Source organism: Podarcis filfolensis (genome assembly GCF_964270895.1).
Source record: "Podarcis filfolensis genome assembly, chromosome: 4".
In the NCBI taxonomy this organism is placed as follows: Eukaryota; Metazoa; Chordata; class Lepidosauria; order Squamata; family Lacertidae; genus Podarcis; species Podarcis filfolensis.
The window spans coordinates 22380040-22397346 of NC_139607.1; the positions used below are offsets into that span (position 1 = coordinate 22380040).

General features: G+C 42.3%; 1 protein-coding gene and 1 long non-coding RNA gene across 5 annotated transcripts in view; one reads left to right on the forward strand and one right to left on the reverse strand.

Annotated features, from left to right (window-relative positions):
* Nucleotides 1-10786, reverse strand: part of TMTC4 (transmembrane O-mannosyltransferase targeting cadherins 4) — a 67734-nt gene extending 56948 nt beyond the window's left edge. Inside the window, exons 1-4 of one of the 4 annotated variants that reach the window (XM_083610642.1) lie at nt 10486-10786; nt 7903-7965; nt 5247-5451; nt 1123-1276 (exon numbers count right to left, since the gene is read on the reverse strand). The gene's annotated coding sequence lies outside the window, so the exon portion shown is untranslated. Of the gene's footprint in view, nt 1-1122; nt 1277-5246; nt 5452-7902; nt 8031-10485 lie in introns of those variants that run through there. The other 3 variants (XM_083610640.1, XM_083610641.1, XM_083610643.1) reach the window with 3 other exon arrangements.
* LOC310761376 lies at nt 1171-7950 on the forward strand. Its single transcript, XR_014547445.1, has 3 exons — nt 1171-1231; nt 3301-3446; nt 7869-7950. It is a non-coding gene; the product is annotated as an uncharacterized lncRNA (long non-coding RNA).
* Nucleotides 10787-17307: the final 6521 nt, after the last annotated feature.

A 17307-nucleotide genomic window follows, 5' to 3' on the forward strand; every position in this document is an offset into this window, starting at 1 on the left:
AGTGTTAGAGAGAGATCGTGTGTATAGACAAGGTTGCTGCTAAGAGCAGCTGCAGACACTCAGTGCAGTTCAGCATTTTTTGTTTAGACCTCATTTAGCTCTGTATATAGTTGTGTATTATAGTTGTAGATAGAATAAAGAAGATATTCTACAGAGCTGCTCTCCGAGTCGTTTATACTCTGCTATACTCTGCTGTGCGACGACTGTCTTCTTGTGGAAGTGAATCCGGTGCTCACAACTCTAAGCTGTGAGTCCACAGCACTTTGACCTGTTCCTGTGCAGAAGGCGGTCTCTGGAAGTGCTACCCAGCTCACCTAGCCCAGTCAGGGCTGAAGTAGATGAGTCCAGTTGGTGACACTGGCTCAAGGGCGATGCTGACAGCCACCACAGCCCTGGTTCCACCCATTACTGGCATGTGGCTCCTTGAAGGTTTCCCATGAGGGAATGTGGCCCTCAGGTGAAAAAAAAAACACCTCTCTACACTGTGTCTATGGTAGGGTTATATTTCTGATTGCCAGTAGACTAGTGGCTTTTATGAAATACTGAACTGCATTGGGATTCTTCTTCCCCTCTTACTCCTGCAGCTCTCTCAATTTGTTTCTGTCCTTTCTTTGCTGTACAGTGGTACCTCGGGTTACATACTCTTCAGGTTACATACGCTTCAGGTTACAGACTCTGCTAACCCAGAAATATTACCTCGGGTTAAGAACTTTGCTTCAGGATGAGGACAGAAATTGTGCTTCGGTGGCGCAGCAGCAGCAGGAAACCCCATTAGCTAAAGTGGTGCTTCAGGTTAAGAACAGTTTCAGGTTAAGAACGGACCTCCAGAACGAATTAAGTACTTAACCCAAGGTACCACTGTATTGTGAATTGCAGTCCTAGAAATGTGTTCTGTCTCCTTTTCCATTGTTTCTCCCTTTCCTCTACTAAATTACCCATCAAAAAGAGCTTAATATCGCTTTTACAACTCATGTCACATACTTCACTGGGCTCATATGTCCTGTAACTGTTTTGCAGTCTTGGAAGCTTTCCAGGAAAATGGACGGAGGTTTGGAGGAGGTCAGGCCAACACAATTTTTCATTTTACTTTTGCTACACTGACTAGATTTGCTTGCCCTTTACCTTCTCCTGCTCGGCCTCATGTCTGGACCTCAAGCTGTTGTAGAGAGCTGAACTTTTCCAGAAGGTGAAGACAAGAGCGATCTGATGCTGTTATCACATCGAAGCCCAGGTACGCGCTGTCTCTGGCCTTGCACAGCAGATGCTTGTGATGAGACTGCCAAAAGGATACAATAATACATATGTTGTGTGCATGTGCCACCGGGCATCAGAGAATGAAAGAAAACCAATAGGTTGTCCGCTTCCTCACTTAACAAAGTGACATACAGCGAAGTGAAATATGGGAATGCGCGTCCCAGACCCATACAGGGAACGCAGATATGAAAGTGTCCTCTGAGATATATCACTATGACAGACTTGGCTGAGACACATGTAAACGCCTCCACAACAAAAACGTTCTTAAGAAGCAACACCGTGCACTTTATTCAAAACACAAGTAGCCAGTCTTCTTGTCATGTACCATTCAATAGTGAATGGTTGTGACATCCTGAGTCATTACATACCCTCCAACAATTCTCCAATGAAAATACGGATGCCCTATTTAATAATAGTAGTAGTAGTAGTAGTAGTAGTGGTAATAATAATAATAATACAGTGGTACCTCGGGTTACATACGCTTCAGGTTACAGACTCCGCTAACCCAGAAATATTGCTTCAGGTTAAGAACTTTGCTTCAGGATGAGAACAGAAATTGTGCTCCGGCGGCACGGCAGCAGCAGGAGGCCCCATTAGCTAAAGTGGTGCTTCAGGTTAAGAACAGTTTCAGGTTAAGTACGGACCTCCGGAACGAATTAAGTATTTAACCTGAGGTACCACTGTATACCATTTATACCCTACCCATCTGAATGGGTTGCCCCAGTCACTCTGGGCGGCTTCCAACATATGGTATATAAAAACATAATAAAACACTAAACAAAAACCTTCCCTATGGCCTTCAGATGGTTTGGGGGTCTTTACCCTCCAGCAGTTCTCCAATGAAAACAGGGACATCCTGGTGGTTTCCAAAAGAGCTCAGGCAGAGGGGCTAGTAAGTACAAGTTCTGCTACTCGGCTTTTCCAAAGGTGTCTCCAAGCAGCGGCTATCACTCCTGTTCTTGTTCCCCTCCAGTAGACTTACACCTGACACCTGGTAAATCTATACCCAGCTGAAACCAGAAATGACTGTGGAAACATACTTTTGGACATCGAGCAAATGTCTCAGGAAAACAATGCCGCCACACACAAAGCCCCTCTCTAAACGGCTGCCGGTTGGTTGGAAGAAGCACTCAGGCCAGATGCTATGCAGAGCAGCAAGGGACACCCTGCTATGAGTCTTGGCTGCACTCACCAAAAGTTGATCTAAATTTAAAATGGCTTAAAATGGTTTAATCTTTGTGTGCTGCTGTAATGAGCAACCATTACATTGGCAGAGACAACGGGGAGAGGAAAATGGCTTTAGCATCCCCCCATTATGTTTTTAGTACCGCAAACACTTTGTGTTCACCTTTTGATGTGCAATGTAGCAAGAGGGATAGTTTCCTCCCCATTATCCTACGCACTGAGGGCTGGCGGCAACACCTATGCATCGCGTTGCAACTATCACTCGGATTGCTTCCTTGTGATCAAATTCGGGCATTAAAACCGCTTGCTTTGGAAGTGCCTGCTAGATAAATTCCTTCCACTGGGTTAGTTGGCAGTACTTAGGATTTATTTTCTCTCAGTCGTTATTGATTTCCTGCCAGTATAATCATGTTCATCTTCTAATGTGCTGGAAACAGGACCAGACCACAAAGCCTTTTGTAGAAAAGAAGCACTGATTCTCATGACACACAGATGCCATCTTTTACTGGGTAGAGTGGGTCGGATTCTGGCGACTGATTTCCATAAGGCAAACTCACACCATCAACTTGATGAGAAACCTCAATGAGTTGCCATTTTCTAATGGGAACTCACATTGAAACTGTGGTTCATCATCAGGGCTGTGTATTGCAAGTGAAAAACTTCGATTCTGCACTGAATTATGCAAGATCATAAATTATGCAAATCAAACCTACTTTGTTTAAATTATTCTGCTTCTGATGGGGGCCGGAGAAGGAACTAGGGCACAGAACCCACACCCCTTAAGTGCTAGAACCCAGCTGCCCCTTTGCCTTGTGGGATTGAACAGGCATTGCATTCTGACTCGGGTATTTGTCCTGGCAGCCTTAAGGACCAGAAACCTGCTGATTATATTCAAACAGAAGAAACTCTGCTGAGAACCTAGCTGCCTTTGGCTGTTCATTTTCATCATCTCTCACCTAGCAGCAGCTACTCCATCCAGGGCTGAACCTATCATTTGGCAGAGTGAGGTGAGTTCTCCACATTTCCACATCAGCTTGTATTTTTTTTTTAAAGTCCTCATGAAAATTCATCATAATTTTAGCATGATATACACATTTCTGTATGCAAATCTACCTATTATACACATTTTTGCAAAGCAATTTCACCCAGTAGAACACAATATATATGCGTATATTATGGATATATGCATTTTAATGCATGCTTTCCCCATGCATATGCACGTTTGCATATATCGTTTGGCTGGCAAAATGACTTTCTAAATTTGGAGAGGTTTGAAATTTTGAAGAATGGCTGTGTTTTCACTTCGAAAAGTGCAAGTTGGGTAAGTCCGCCTTTAAACTGAATCAAATTTCTCCCTCACCCTTAGGTTTACATACACATACATATGCCCCATTCTCCTCATTAGGAAGCTTTTTTAAAAGATTTAATAAAAATCATTTTAAAAAAATAAATCTCAATTTTCAGCAATTTTAAAGTCTACACATTCAACAGCAACAAACAATAAATAAACATACATCACTTCATTCCAGAACTCAAAAGATGAGGTTCACTAACACAGGCAAAGATGAGAACCTTACCATTCTATTAATGAGATTCATTCAAACAGAGGATCCACCAAGGAAATTTAGCATGTGGGAGGGTTTTGGGGGTGGGTTTTTGGTTGTTGTTTCTTTGGTTACCCAACTGATGTCTTGGCAGGGGTTTGTGGGTCAAAATAAGGCTGTATCAAAGACCTACCAATTATGCTCCTGACAATGTAGCCTAGTATCTTCACTAATCTATTCTCATATAGAAAGGATGTAATTATTTCAGGCAGCAAAGGATAAACAATATTTGGGGGCATGACACGTATTGAGGCCAGTAGGGCACCTCGCACATTGTTTTCAGACCAGTAGGCAAGTCAAAACAGAGACATCATGTTAGCATGATCCCCCAACCCCACCCTGGGAAATTAAATAGGCATGAAGTAGTCAAGTACTATGCAACCTGCTTCCAATAATCATAAGGAAAGAAACAGAGGGAGGGTAGTAAACGGAGGCCAGTTTGATCTTCCTGTCTACCTCTTTGACAATATTCCATTTAGTTAATGCTGGGTGCATGCAAATACACTGTCCAGATAGATTCTATTTTTTGCTGTTTTTTTATTTTGTGCATGGGGGCGGGTGAACTTTTGTGCATTCTGCATGTTCTGCTGCCATTTAAAAATTGTACTCCTTTTATTAGCATTTTATGGTCCTTTAAAATCAGGTTTGCTGAAATACATGATGTTGGGTGTCGCACAGAATCGTGCCCTGCAAATTGCATCACAATATTTCCAAGAATTACAGCAATTATACAGCGTTATCAGGAAACTTGCAAACAGGATGTGAAAGCAAGGGTGTCCCTTTGCTCAGTCAATAAATATTAATAGATTTGGACCCAGTTTTCATGGACTCTGTGTGTGGCTTTTGTCCAGCCATTCTCATGTGAATTCATGTAATCTCTTGCCACCCCCCAAAAAGTAACCTGTTACACTAGTGCTACATGTATGCAGCCTTATGCACAAGGAGATTGGTGTCTGAGAAAGATAATTCTAAGTTTACATGCCCTGCCCTTTTCAGGTTAAGGGTACCTACAGAGAGTGCTGTGCCCATGCAGTCTCCAAATCAGCATTTCCAACCCCTTGTTGTGTGTTGTGATACTAGTGTATAATCTCTTGGGGTTGCAGTGACCTGATGATGGCCTCACTTGCTAAATCTTTGGAGCTGGATACGTCAGCTGCCTGGCCTGGATATGCTTCCAGTCTATTTGATTGTACAGCAACTTACTTGGCAAACTGAAGACTAGAGTCTGAGCTTGGCTGTCTTGAACCGTTTTCATCTTTCCTCTCCTTTTGGCCTCTATCCTTTTGGGCTACAAGTTAGCAGCAGAAAAGGATGGCCTTAATAGCTTGTGAGGTGGTAAATCCCGGAGTCCTCTACAATATTTTCAACGCATCAGCTCCTGCTGATCTAGAACTGGTCTCCTGAGATTCTGGAAGAAATGCAATGCAACTTAATTCAAGGGATGCTGAACTCATTGTGCTATAGAGATCCCGGTTTGCCACAAATAGATAATTGTAGTTTGCTTCCTTAGTAATTTGACTGCAACGCTGAAGTGTTTGTCTCAGCCTCAGACACCTGTTTGAGTCTTTTAATCTTTTTGTCTCCTTAAATATCAATGCAGTATTGCTAGGGAAGAATGATTAACAGGCAGCAATGCATACTATCTTGTTCTTCTATGGCTCATATTTATCTGGTGATCTACATAAAGAGGTTGTTAGTGCTGCTCAAGTTATTAAATTTTCACAGAACAAAGCGTACGGCTCCTTTCACAGTTCTTGGCATTTCCCCTCGCTTAAAATATGTGAGATGCGTATGATTGATTTTCCCATTAGAACACATCACAGAACTCAAGCGCTGAAACAACTTCTCTGCACCATTTTACTAAAAAAAAAAGTGAAGCACGGTTTCTATGCAGATTATTTCTTTCTGCCCGGGAGAGGCATACTTTCTGTGCCTTTTGTTTATGCCGCTCTGATCCATGTTTTTCTGGATGTGTCATACGAGAACAGATGGTGGATTAAGGTCTGAGGTAGAGATAAAAAGGAAACACAGAGAATCATTAAAATCTGGAATCAGGGTGGTAGTGAGTCTTGGTGGCATCAAAGAAAAAGACTTAAGCAGCCGGGGCTGCCCTACATCACAATGTGGATGTAGTGTTTTAGCAAGACACTGGATAAGGGCAGGGCCGGTTCTACTATGAGAGAGACTGAAGTAGCTGTTTCAGGTGGCAAGCATGGGGCATTGTTTAAAAAACAAAAACAAATTGACTTCTGTTTATTTATTTATTTTTATTATAGCAGCATAAGGTCTCATTCATCTGGATTTTTTAAAATTCATGCCAAAATCTTCAGGGGGGGGGGGGCTGAGGAGGGAAGAGCATACTGAACCAATCACCAACATCTCTTTATATAGCAAATAAAAGACAAATTAATATCCTCCAACAAAATCCATTTTTAGTAATGAAACTTCAATGATTTCGGAGTCAGAAGACCTGCAAGCAACCCAGGCCTCACAACACCCTGTACTAATTTGATGAATGAGGAAACAAGCTGCATAGACAGCATTGCAGTTTTGTGACATGCCAGTGTGCCACGGGACACCTCCTTGAGTAGGGAGAGCAACAGAGGAGGAACCTTCATTCAGTTGGATCTTCTACAAGGATTTTTCATGGAGTTGCCTTCTAATATTGCAGTGGAAGGATGAGTATGGCAGAGCAAGAATTTGGAAAGAAAGGGAGGGAGGGAGGGAGGGGAGCCCACTGTAAGCAGCTCATGGCAACACTTTGCCTTCCCATCCTGCTCCTCCCAAGGTGACCCATTCAGGTTCTGATGTGGATTCCTGCAAGGGCTGACTTCCACATCTTGGCTCAGTCATTGCGCCTCTTGTGCCCTCTAATGGCTTAGACTGTCATCACAGCATGACGAAAGACCAGTACATATATTGTATAGCAAGAAATATGTCTTTTTAAAAACCAGGCTCCACCCACACCAGCCAGTATCTAAATCCCCTGAATGTGAGGCAGATGCATCTCTCAGGGTGAAGAGTTTGTAGCCTTCCACATGTTGCTGGAATCTAATTCCCATCAGTTCCAGTCAGGATGGCAAATGGTCAGGCATAGTGGGAGCTATAGTTTAGCAACATCTTGAGAGCTGCAGTTTCCTCACTCCTCATCTATATGCATATGAATGATCTCTAAGGCACTATCATTTTACATGGGTCATGTGGTGAGGCTACTTTGGAACACCAGTGGACTGCTTGCCCTTTACCTGACCACCCCAATAACCACCTATTATATAAATCTGTAGCTATTATATAAATCTGCATAAGTATACATTATCTCTAAGTCATTTATGGGATTAAAGATTCTACTGCATTTTCCTTAAGTTTAAGAAAAGGTCATTTGGTCAGTTTACTTATAAAACCTTCTTCATCCATCTATTGTGGATTAAATGAATGGACCTTGTTTTAAGAATGTCCCCGTTTTCATCTCTGTATTGTTGGAAGGTATGCATTTTAATAAGAATCATATGAATATTTTAATCTAATAATATCCCTTGGGGGCAGGGACCTGTTCTTTTGTACTATATAAAGCACCGTAGCTATAGAGGGCAGCTGTTAATTAATATATTTTAACATGACTAAAGAAATAATTAAAAGCAGTGCAACCTCACTGAAATAAGTGCTTTTATGTGCATGATACCATTGTAGCAATTTGGAGAGGAGTAGCTGTGCAGAATATACAACAAAGAGTCTTGTGGCACTCATATTATTCTGTGAACTTTTTTTTTTATGTCCTGGGGAATTATTCAGACCATTGCATTATAATGCATATTTCTCATTTTGCAGTGTTACCAGGAGAAAGAGAAGAAGCAAAACTCACCCTGTTTCGCCATGGACCCAAGCTCATGATGCTGACCTCTGGTAGACCTCTGATGCTGCGAACCTGGTAGGAAGATGCAGTGTAAACTTCCCACATCTTGAGCCTGTTTTGCATGCACCAACTCCTGCCCCTCACTCATCTCACTATAGGATGCAAAACTGTGCATCTTGGGCACTCCTAGCAAGCATAAAATAGATGGCACTTCACTGTCTCTGTTTTTTCTAGGAGCTTGTCACAAACGATCATTCAGCCCCAATAAGTTAAATATCCTTTTCCGTTATGTATAGAAGAGGCTTCTCGGCTTGAGCCCTTGAGGAGCACTGAAGTGTAATATGAAAACCATGTTTTTGATAGCCTTGTTTTGTGTTAGCATTTGCATTGGTGACTCCAAAGACAAGCCTTTGAAATGTAGATGTGAATTGTGTAACTGTACCCAGGACAGGGCTGTGCTCTTTGCTCCAGGCTCTCTGCCACAAAACATGAATGACTCCACTGTCTTATACTCTGGGCAAGAGTGTGATCATCTGTAAATTTCTTGACAATGGTGGAATGCACAGCCAGCTGCAGTGCAGCTGCGGTTCTCTCACTACTGACCCCAAACTTGGATCCTGGCATCCAGGAATTGTCCTTTTATACCTGTCCCCCCCCCTTTGACATCAACAGATTGGTGATTATGTGTCAGGAGCTGGTCTGGATTTGAAGATTGGGGAATGCAATTGCAGCAAGATCAGTTCCTTACAGAAGAGGAGGGGGAATATTCGCCCTCCCTGTTTCCAACGATTCCAGAAGCAGGGAGACAGGCAGACACAGAAGCTGCACAGTTGAGAGAGGAGCTACCCAGCTCTGAGATAGTAGCTAAGCAACCAGAAGGGAGGGAGCAGCTGAGTGATATATCAATTAGAGTGGGAGGGAACCCCCTCCCTCCCCCTGAACTCAGAGGTCCAAGTGCGTCAGAAAATGGAGACGTAGGGGGGAAGGAACTTTCCATTCACGCGCTTCTTGCTGCAGAAGTGTGGTAGACTCAGAGTAGGCAACTGATACCCTTGTGGAATGTTGCCTGTTCGTGCTTGTAAGAGAATGCTGTAATAAATGGACTGTAAATCTACCAAATGCTCATTAATTCTTATTGTTGAGCCACCGGAAGGGAGAGGGGAACTCCTGTACTTGACAGCATGTGAACAATAATATATAGTGCAAAATTTATATCCTATAAGAAATGCTGCACATGCATTAGCTTATATCATATCATATATCATATCATATCATATCATATCATATCATATCATATCATATATTACAACAACCTGCATAGTAGATCTGTATAATTATTCCCATATTGCAGGTGGAATAGGTAAAGGCTGAGGCTAAGAGAGAATGGCTTGCTGAAGGAAATTCATATGCCAGAAGCAAAACTGGATGGAACTGGGAATTGGGCCATCTAGAAAATATGAATGGCCCATAGCAGATACAGTGGTACCTCGGTTTACGAACTTAATCCATTTCAGAAGCCTTTTCTTAAACCAAAACCGTTCTTAAACCAAGGCGCGCTTTCCCTAATGAGGCCTCCCACTGCCGGTGCCCTTCCACTGTTCGGATTCCGTTCTAAGATCAAGGTAAAGTTCTCAAACCAAGACACTATTTCCAGTTTTGCGGTGTTTGTAAACCAAATCGATCTTAAACCGGACTGTTCTTAAACCGAGGTACCACTGTAATAATATATGCTTTAAATACTCAGGTTCAAGTGCAAAGGACTCTACCAAATCATACATGATGGTGTGCTCTGCTTAAATTTTTACTTGCAGACGGATTTTCATGCTTATTAGTTGTCTATCTCAAACCATGCTATAGTAGCAGTAGCAGTAGCAGCAGCAAACAATGTAAAATTTAAAATCACAATTCGAGGGAGTATTTAACAAGTTCCTTAGCTGAATCCAAGAAATTAATAAAGGGAAACCAATGTTGCATATAGGTCACAGAAGAAAAGATAGAAGGACTTGCATAATGATACTATAAAATTTTATAAGGTACCAAATATTTGCATGACAATACTTGGATAGAAGACCATTTTGATTTCTACTGCATGGCAATTTGGGACTTTGCTGCAAAGAGAACAATACTAATGAGGTCCCTGCGCAATTTGAAGATACTGAAGCGTTAAAAATGATTTAATAACAAATGGATCATGTGGTGCTACAGAACCTGTAATGTTGAAAAGTCTTGATCAAAAGCCCTGGATATTATGACAGGGCCCCCATTAGTGGGGGGGGGGGGAGGGAAGACTACATTTTTTTCTAGCAAAGGTGTGAACAAAACTTTGTCATCTGCTTGAGCCTTAGAGTCATAAAAGTGCCAAATGCGCAGTAACTTAAATGTTTGTTCATGTATCATACAGGCGCATTTGCTAGGGAACTGTGAGTGGCTGCTATTATGTTCCCCACTGAGTGATTGGCTGTTATTTGGTTCCCTATTGAGTGTACAGCCATTGGCATAATACACTGAGTGTGTATCCACTGGCAAAGTTCTACATGGCTACTTTGCATGTTTTGGGCCCGCCAGGTAGCAACCCAGATAACAAGTGTTTACCTTCGAATGCAATGAGGAGGAGACGAAGTAATTGCAGCGACTTCCATCTATTCCTCTTGCTGATGTAGGGAAAACACTCATTCCTGATGTTGGCAGATGAAGGGTCTAGACAACAGGCCAGAAAGGGGTGGGGTGGGGATTTGCCCCCCTGCTTGATGTGCATTTTAAATGTCCTTTTCATAAATCCGTTTCATTATGGAACCTCAGGGTGAAGGGTACATAATAAATTAAAATATTCATCATCAGCATAATAAAATCATGGAAGGAGCAAAGTCACACCTAATTCAACTTGTTCATCATCTGCATAAAAGGTAAAGGTAAAGGTACCCCTGCCCGTACGGGCCAGCCTTGACAGACTCTAGGGTTGTGCGCTCATCTCACTCTAGAGGCCAGGAGCCGGCGCCGTCCGAAGACACTTCCGGGTCACGTGGCCAGCGTGACGAAGCTGCTCTGGTGAGCCAGCACCAGCGCAGCACACAGAAACACCGTTTACCTTCCCGCTATAAAGCAGTACCTATTTATCTACTTGCACTTTTTAAGGGGGCTTTCGAACTGCTAGGTGGGCAGGAGCTGGGACCGAACGACGGGAGCTCACCCCGCCGCGGGGATTCAAACCGCCGACCATGCAATCGGCAAGTCCTAGGCGCTGAGGTTTTACCCACAGCGCCACCCGCGTCCCATCATCATCTGCATAAAAGCATGCAATTGTGTGGAAGACCTGTGCATGTACAGGTGGTGGCTCCCAGTGCACACCTTTCACCTATCAAGGGGTACTAAGTTTGGGAAGATGCAGAGAGGTTAGGTGATGATGACAGAGCTGGCAGGGACAGCAATTTGGGGAAGTGGGAGGGGAAGTGGCCGTGATCCTTGTGACGTATTTACAAATGCAGCCAAACCAACGATGTATATTTGCTAGATAGGCAAGGCACATCATAGAAGCTGAAGCTCATGGAGTTTTCCTGTAAGTTTACTAGAGAGAACTCTGAGAGCCACTCCCACTATCTATCTATAACCTCCTCACCTGCATGGGCACTACCTCTTTGCTCTTCATCTCATCACCAAGCCAGAAATGCGAGAACATATGCTAAGTCTGAGCTCCACTGTTCAGACACCATATTAAGCTAGGCTTAAGCATGTCTTTGCCATTTTAAGCCTGCCTGAACAAAGCGGCTGTATCTGTTACTCTTCAGCTAGTATTCTGAGTGAGCAAATGTTATCTTTACCTTTTACAAGACTGTTTGTGTAATTATTATTTTAAGGGGGAGAAAAGTTTGCCTTAAAGCATCCTGGATTACTTAAAACTAAAAAGCTAAAACTAGCCTATCTAAGCTTCCCATTTAAGCTGCAAAGGGTTGCACTCTGCTGAACGTACAGAAGGATATCTAACAAATATATCCTCTCCTAGCATCTACTGTATTTTTCCGTGCATACGATGCCCCATGTATAAGATGCCCCCTATTTTTGGGGACTCCAAATTAAGAAAACACCTCTCAGCACTACTCATGTATAAGATGAGCCACAATTTTAAACCTTTTTTTTTTGTAAAAAAACCCTAGTCTTATACACGGAAAAATACGCTATTCACATCCCTACAATCCTGACTATAGATTGCCAAATTTACACGTATCAGGATTCCTTTGCTTTGTAAACCTTCACAAAATGAGGCTGTTTAGGATATACTTGGCAGCAGTTTGAAGGGCAGGGTATCTCTAGCCATCAGATCAAATTTGTTCATGGCTGTCTGAAATCTGTTTGGGAAAATTACACATGCTCAGTTCAGAAAAGGCACATCTGCACAGGGAACAAGAATTGCTTTCTCCCTTCTCACACTCCTTTGTGAAGGAGAGCTGCAGTGTGCCAAACCACAACACTGTTGAGGAAGTGAATCAATAGCATTAGTATTCCTTTTCCTAATGAGAAGATGTGGAGAAGGTCATGACTCTCTCCAGTACAGCTATTAAAGCTGGAAGTGTTGATATGTGCGTCTGCTGTCTATCCACTACAAAGCGTGGCATTTCCTTACAAAATTTTGTGTACTTTATAAATTGGCTTGCCAGTAACCTCACGAGCTGAACCTCAAACATAAGGGCCTCTTTGATTATTAAGTACTCCTTTCTAACCCTCAGGCCAATTATAACATCCCATAAACAGCAGCAAATGTTGTTCGTCTCTGTTCAGTAGCTTTTTTGCTAGAATGCTTTGAACCTGATGTGTCTTAATAAAAGGTAATTTGGAGTGTGCTATGACTTATCAGCAATATATACAGTATTACTTGAGCAAAAGTTGCTCATAAACCTTGAGAATCCGATTAAAGTCGTCCTACTAGGGATGCAAGAAGGCATCATTTCCCATTCCACGGTGTATTTGCCATATGTTTCCGTTCTGCTGCAGTTCATCTTCCGCCAAAAACTACATTATTCATCTTGCTGTCCACCATGGCAAAATTATGGTGCCATTATGTTATTTCATCCCATTCATGTCAATGCATAGGTAACACAAGGTAAGGTAAGGGGGGGGACATAATCAACTGCATATTGCTTGCTGACTGAAAGCAACAACAGCAGCGAATAACAGCTGGAGGAGGAGGTAAGGACAGTGAAGAGCTGTGAGTGATGGTGGTGGGACCGTTTCCCCATCTTCTGGACCCCCTGGGAAACTCAACAACTAGGTATGGAGGGTGCAGCTGAATGGGACACAGCTGTGGACAGAATGAGCAAGTACCATCTCCCATGGGCCCGCCCCAAATAACCAAGTCTAGAGTGAGAGACTAGGGTGATGTCTGCTGTTTCCAGGAACTCTTCTCATTGTGAGATTTTTGTGCATGAGCTGAGTTTGTTGGACCCTGGGTGAGAACTCAGAGACTGAGAGAGAGGGTGTGTCAGAAGGAAAACAATTTGTTATTGCTTTATATATATATATATATTAGTAACTTTGAATTAATTGAACATTTTTATCTGTAACACTGTATTTTTGTAATATTTTGTTGTTGCTTCAGGTTTTTTCCTGTCCTGAGCATGAATAAGCAGAGGTAGGCAATATCCTCTCCAGTTTTCATTTCTGTCAATTCTTGGACTTCTCTATTCCAAACTCTCCCTTAGCACTCAGCTGTCTAGCCCTGAGGGATGAGAGCATAAACCAAGTACAGGGCTTATGTCTCCTGTTTGCAACCCCTCTGGGATTTAGGAGGGGATCAGATCACTTAACAGATGACATTAAAGCCTCATGGTTTGATAATTGACTAGTTATAGGTATGGTAAAGGTTACAGTTGGTTTTATTAGTGAACAATGTCGAATTGTACAAAGTTGCCTTATCCAACTGAAGCTGAAAGGAGGGAGAAAGGAAGCTGTTGCAAGATCCTTCTAACCCTTGGATCCTGCAACTGTTAAAAGTATAAACCAAGTGTCCTGTGTTGAGCTGATAGCCTGGGTGATGGGCCATTAAGGGAAACAAAGGAAAGGGACTCTGTGTGAGATGGCAAATGGGTGGGGCCCTCTATCCCAGCTTGTGGTTAGTTAGAAGGACGAAGCCAGAGTTTGGTATGCAAAGTTACGGTGATGAAGCCCAGAAGAAAAAGCAGCTGGAGAGAAAGTTTGAGCAATATTTCTGCTTGAACCCAAGGCTGCGACTATAGGAGAAAAAAGACCCTTTTGGAGTGTTAATTCTGCGAACCTCTCCATCGTAGGCTCAGGTTGTATATACATTAAATGCAAATAAACCATATATCCTAAAGACACCACAGTCTCCACTGTGCCTCATTCCAAAAGGAAACACGAACTCTGGGCAAGCAACTGGAACCCCTGGAATCTTGCACAGCAGTATGTTGTTGCAGTATATTGTTGCACTCTCCTCCTAGAAGGGAATATTGAGTTGCAACTGATTATTTGAGGGCTGCTAACATGGAAGCACATTCTACAGAGTGGTCAAGTTCACCGTGATGAGAGGCAAGCTAAGCTGTGCGAAGTTGTTTGAGAAAATTGAATATTGATTTATGCACTGGACTGACATTTTTAATTTTTTTTTAGTGTTATTATATTCAACCCAGTGGTGCTAATTCTAGGTGTCGCACATTCTTGGAAGATTACAGCACTTACCACCACATTACTGAAGTTCAGAACACCAGATGTGTGATCCTTGGGATTCTATCCTTCGGATAATGGTGTGAAAACTGTGATTAAGCAAAGCAAAATGGTTTTTTCCCCAAACTGTATTTTGTTCTCATCCCCCACCATGTCATTCCCTATTCCACTGGACCGTCTTACCTACTTTATACTGCATTTCATAGTACCAAATTAGAATACTGTTTTATAAAATCATGTGTTAAATTGTTATTTATGTAAGTACTTTAAATGCAGTTATTTCCTCCTCCCTAGGTAAAAAGGTAAAGGACCCCTGGATGGTTAAGTCCAGTCAAAGGCGACCATGGGGCTGCAGCGCTCATCTCGCTTTCAGGCTGAGGGAGCCAGGGTTTGTCCACAGACAGCTTTCTGGGTCATGTGGCCAGCATGAGTAAACCACTTCTGGCACAATGGAACCAGAGCACATGGAAATGTCGTTTACCTTCCCGCCGCAGAGGTACCTATTTATCTACTTGTACTGGCGTGCTTTCAAACTGCTATGTTGGCAGGAGCTGGGATAGAGCAACAGGAGCTCACTCCGTCACGGGGATTCGAACTGCCGACCTTCCAATCAGCAAGCCCAAGAGGCTCAGTGGGTTAGACCACAGCGCCACCCGTGTCCCATACTCCCCCCTAATCAACATTTCAAAAAGTACAGGATAACCTTATGAGCAAAACAAGGAAATTTTGTTTCATACCACACCATCTGTTTCTTGTACATATGACTAAAAAGAAAACGCTTCCATAACAATTATTGGATCCCCACCCCCTTTTATTCATATAAACAGTCAACATGGGCATCTATGTATAAAATATTTGCAAACAGCTACACATGATGTGACTTTGCAGGCAGCAAAAGCATGTATCAAATAAGGGAGAAGAAAAATATCTCTCAGGATATTGCTGTGCGCCACCCCAATCTCTGACTGGGGTTCCAGGCACTTACCCAAGGTTCGTTTTTGGTTTATTTAAAACAGAAGCTCAGACAAATATGGTTCAATGGCTAACTTATTAAAGCTACAATCCTTTACACATTTACATAGAAGAAAGCTCAATGGGACTCAGTGGGACATACTTCTGAGTTGATATGCATATTATGACACTGTAAATGAATGGTATTAAAATTAATACTTATCTATGACTGCTTATAAAAAAACAAATGATTATGGCTATAAAATCAATCGTGAGCTAACACTATTTTTTATAAGGACATAACCATGCCTTACATTAATTTCATGGATTGCAGCCATGGCAGGGGATTTAAAATTACTCCTGTAATTACTGAATTCCTGTTTTTATCTGTTTATCTAATACAGTTTTAATGGTTTTAACATTGTGTTTTCGTTTTTGTGATACTACTTCATTGCATGTATGTTGCATTATTATGTTGCATTTCTGTACACTTAAGAGATTTTTAAATATTAAGTGGTTTTGGAATGCATATAACGCCGGTCATGAAAGACCTACATTGGCTCCCAGGACATTTCCGAGCACAATTCAAAGTGTTGGTGCTGACTTTTAAAGCCCTAAACGATCTCAGCCCAGTATACCTGAAGGAGCGTCTCCATCCCCATCATTCAGCCCGGACACTGAGGTCCAGCTCCGAGGGCCTTCTGGTGGTTCCCTCACAGCAAGAAGTAAGGTTGCAGGGAACCAGGCAGAGGGCCTTCTTGGTAGTGGCGCCCGCCCTGTGGAACGCCCTCCCATCAGATGTCAAGGAAATAAACAACTATCCGACTTTTAGAAGACACTTGAAAGCAACCCTGTTTAAGGAAGTTTTTAATGTTTGATGTTTCATCGTGTTTTTAATATTCTGTTGGGAGTCGCCCAGAGTGGCTGGGGAAACCCAGCCAGATGGGCGGGGTAGAAATATTTATTATTACTATTATTATTATTACTATTATTATTATTACTATTATTATTATTATTAGATAAACAAATAAATCCTTCCCTCCCCATCCATAATCCTGATAGAAATCACACCCCGGTGACTGGGGGAGAAAAAAAATATCCCATTGGCACCAATGGAAGTCTCCCCATTGGTATGTCATCAAGTTCAGAGGAATGGGACCTGTCAGAATCACAGCTGGGGAGAGTTGAGTTAAACCTTCCTTCCCTATCTGCTGCGGTCCTGATGGAAGTCCACACACACACATACACAAAATAAACACTTTTTAAAAAACCCACTGGCATAACTACAAGCCATGCAATTTTAACAGAATGTGCAGATTAGCTTTTCAGAAAGAAATGGGTGATGTAAAAGTTTGAAAACATCAGAAAACACACACACAGTTGCTGAAATAGTTTGCTTTAACAAAACACACAATGTGTAGTTTGTTTCAAAACCTGGGTTGTAATGGGATTTTACAGGTATCTGCCATACCATCTCACCTGCAAGCGTGTTAAGTGTTAAAGGAGATTTAGCAGGTTAGGAGTCCTCATCAGTTGTTTGTTGGCCGCACGGTGGAGGCAGAACCTGTCCCAGAAACCAAGGTTCATGCTGTGATTACCTTAATTTTAAGGCAAGAGTAGTCTAGCTTCCAGCTCTGTAACATGCCAGCATCCGTTTGGTGTCATTTATTGACTGAAAACAGATGTTCCTGCCTGCGGACTCTGACGGGTTTTCCTCTTTTGCTGCTGTCACAAAGAGTGTATTGAAATATTCTTGATCAGGCCTACAAAGGCCTACCATTTTATTTTCATGTA